The sequence below is a fragment of the Nanorana parkeri genome, unplaced genomic scaffold (assembly GCF_000935625.1).
Source record: "Nanorana parkeri isolate BGI_ZX_2015 unplaced genomic scaffold, ASM93562v1 scaffold378, whole genome shotgun sequence".
In the NCBI taxonomy this organism is placed as follows: Eukaryota; Metazoa; Chordata; class Amphibia; order Anura; family Dicroglossidae; genus Nanorana; species Nanorana parkeri.
The window spans coordinates 310,126-314,111 of NW_017306646.1; positions in this window are offsets into that span (position 1 = coordinate 310,126).

The window sequence follows — 3,986 nt, forward strand, 5'->3', positions numbered from 1 at the left end:
TACACGCATGCAAACAGGCGTCGGGTGCGCATACGTGTGAAAACGACGATTGCGGCCATTACGCCGCACATGTTACATATCGCCGCGAACGTCGGAATGAGAGAAATAATTGTAGGGCTATCAATCACTGATAACACTAAACTGATGAGCAGTAAAAGCTTTTAAAGCGTCACCTATGGTCAATTTTGGGCATGGTAATTTCTTGCGATTTCGCGGGTGCGCGCAATTTTAAAGCATGACATGTTTGGTGTCTATTTACCCGACGTGACCCCGCTTTTTATATTTTACCAAAAATATGGGTGATAAATGGGTGTGGTTACTGGGGGTGTGGCCACTAAAGGGTGTGGTCACTGAGGGGTGTGGTCACTGAGGGGCGCTGTAAAGCTTTCTCGCACAGGGCGCCTAAAGGCCTAAGGCCGGCCCTGCATGTGTGCACTAAGGAGAGAGGAAAGAGAGCTGGAGGGTGGTGTTTGCGCACTACGGAGAGGGAGCTGTAGGGTGGTGCATGTGTACTAAGGAAAGGGGAGAGGGAGCTGTAGGGTGGTGCATGTGTACTAATGTGTACTAAGGAGAGAGGAATGACTTGTTGTGGCAGGCTTTCAGAAAAGTTGTGTTATTCTATGCATGCCAGGAGCGCACATGCAAGGGTGGCTCCATGGGACCCTGTAAGGGAATGGTCTACAGCACTTTATTCTTTTTTTCAGGTTTTAATAGCGCTTTAATTTTTGCGAAAAGTGTAATACGCCTTTAAAGCTTATATGAGAGTTTAGTGATCGGGTTACATATCCCTTGGTGACTTCAGGAAAGTGTATTAAAGAGACACTATACTCATGAGTTAAATCTTAAAAACATTCAAGTACCTTAATTATTAACAAAAATGTATCTTATTTGTGTATCACTTGGCTAGAGATCCTCAAATCATCTCTGAATTGGTGCTGACACTGTCCTTCCTTCTTTAGGGGGGTTCTATCACAGATTGTGACAGCGTTAGAATGTGTGATCGGTGAAGTGATCACACATTCTAATGTAATCACGCACATTTTTTCGGCGGTGGAATATGTGACCAGTCACATGGTCACACATTCTAACGTAGTCACGCCCATTTTTTTCCAGGGTAAAAATGTGTGACCGGCAAAAGGTGTAGAATTCAAAGCTTTCTCCGCTGTTCCCGGGCAGATCGGCATCGCTGACGGTATGTGCAGGAGAGCAGTTCTGCCCTGGAACAGTTGATTGGTCCTGAAATCTCACTTCTATCCAACTTTGTATTGCACTCACAAAGTCGGATAGAAGGGAGAATTCAGGACCGATCAGCTGTTCCCCTCATCCCAGCTGTCAGTAGCAGTCTTTCAGCCGGCCAATGACCGGCCGTTTGGCCAGCTTCGGATTTCCCCTAGGCTCAGTCGAGGGTGCAATAGCTAGTTTGCTATTGGCTATTGCAAATTGAAATAGCCAATAGGAATGTAGCTATGCATTCCTATGCTGTTTTTTTTTTTATTCTGACGGCAGCCAACGGCTCCGATGTCAGAAGAAGAAAACAAAAAGACAACAGAGCAGGGAAAGGTTTACTCTGCTTGATCGAGCAGAGTAAAACTTTCCAGGAGAAAGTGTTTCTCTCCCGGGCGGCCGGGAGCTGCTATCTAATAGCGGGAGACTCCCGGAGCGTCCGGGAGAGTTGGGCTGTCTGGAAATCAGCATCCATGGTTACCTGGTAACCAGGGACGCTGATCTGTCTGTGCAAGTGGCCGGAGCCAGCTGTGAGATGACGTCTGGCTCCGCCCAGCAGTCAGTAGCAGGCTGTCGGTCGGCCAATGGCCGGCCGTTCAGCCAGCTTCGGCTTTCACCTCGGCTCAGTCGAGCCGAAGCATATGCCTTCGGCTCGACTGAGCTGCTCGGCCAACTTCGAGAGCTGTATGGGCTATAGTGAATATCACGTACAGCAGCCCTTCGGTTCTACTGAACCAAATTGCTCCTGTAACCGAAGCTAGCTGAAGGATCAGCCAAAGCTACGGCTGGATCCTTCGGCAGCTTTGTGAATAACCCTCTTAGTTTACTAATTTGTATTGAAATTGTTGTCCATTACAGGAGTGAGCTTGGAGTAGTAGCTACTTTACAACACGCACAGGGGCCATGGGGAACAAAAGTAGCCACCCTCCATAAGAAAGGACAGTGTCAGCACCAATTCAGAGATGATTTGAGGGTCTACAGCCGAGTGATACACAAATAGGATACATTTTTGTTAATAGTTAAGCTACTTGAATGTATTTTTCGGATTTAACTCCTGAGTTTAGTGTCACCAGGGCCGACCTCAGGGGGGTACGGCCGATACGCAAGTAAGGGGCCCAGCGCCGCCTGAGGGGCCTGGCCGGGTACCTTACATGACTATCAGCCGACGGCCGTACAGGTGACTGGCAGGAGGTGGAGGCGGCCGGGCCCCCGCAGCACCGGAGGAAGCCGGGGCCCGTACACTCAAGATCCTCACCTGGGGTGCTCTCTCTGTGCGGGCCTCCGGTGTCCCCCTGTCTCCAGTCTGCCTCCACTGCATTGACTGACTGCACATTACGTTTTTAAAGATGGCCGCCGCGAGTAGCGGCAGCCCTCTTTAAAACTGGCAAGTGCCCACATCTCATTTAATATATTGCCGAAACGGCAATATATTAAATGAAAATAATTCCCTGGTGGTCCAGTGGAGAATCAGTATGATCTGCATCTCTTGCTGATGCAGATCATACTGATCGTTCCCTTGTGGTGCCGTCAGTGACACAGGCGGGGATCGATTAGTAGGTCTGCATCAGCCTGAGATGCAGATCACATTGATCCTACACTCCACCATTACTATAATCCCCATGTGTCACACTGGAGCCCAGGAATGCAGCCCACCCTTCCCGCAAAACAGGTAAGCAGGAGAGGGCGACATTTTTTTTATTAACTATTGTTATTAGTTGTGTGTGTATGTGTGTTTTTATTGTGTGTTTTTTTTATGTGTGTGTGATTTTTTTTTTTTTAATAAAGCTATGTGTGTGTGTTTTTAATGAGTGTGTGATATGTGTGTTTCATTACGTGTATGTGTGGGTTTTTTTTTAACCACTTCCCGCGGGTTCATGTAAATGTACGTGCTCCGCTGGAAGTGGTTATACCAAGAATATGGCTGCTCCTTGTACCGTTTTAAGGCCTGTTCACACCACTTGCAGTGCGCTCCAGCCGGAACGCACTGCATTGCATTGCGGCCAGATCACTTTTTTGCTGGGCTGGAGGGGGCGTGGTGGGCCATTGAAGTGAATGATACTGTAGCCACGCCCTCTGGCCACAATGCGATCACCCGCACAGGATCGCAAGGCACATTGTGCCTGCAGTGCGTTCAGGTGCAGTGCGATTAAAATGCTGCAAGCACTATTTTGATCGCACTGCACCTGAATGCACTGCATACACAATGTACCTTGTGATCCCGTGCGGGCGATCGCATTGCAGCCGGAGGGCATGGCTACGGTGCCATTCACTTAAATCGGACCGGAGCGCACTGCTTATGGTGTGAACTAACCCTAAGCCCTGCTTCCAGTAGACATTCGTTTCGGAAAAATTAGTTTTCAGGACGAAATTCGTTAGCGGTAGTCTGTACACATTTTCGTTTGTGGACGAATTTTCATTGCAGCAAAGTGACAAAAAAATAATGTTTATGTCACTTTGCTGCAATGAAACGAATGATACGAACATGAAACGGAAATGAACATTCGAACAGACTACCACTAACGAATTTCGTCCAAATCCCTAAAAACAAAATAACACAAAATCCGAATCAAAACAAGCTGAAATAAAACAATTTTTTTCCCGGTGCACATGTCTAGTGTCCAGCGCGTCACGAAGCCCTGCGTCCAGCCGGTAATGTGACTGTGGGTGGGGACACGAGTGTAAGCTCCTCTGTACAGAGAGTGATGTAACTGGGGTGAGGACATTAGATTGTAAGCTCCTCTGTACAGAGACTGATGTGACTG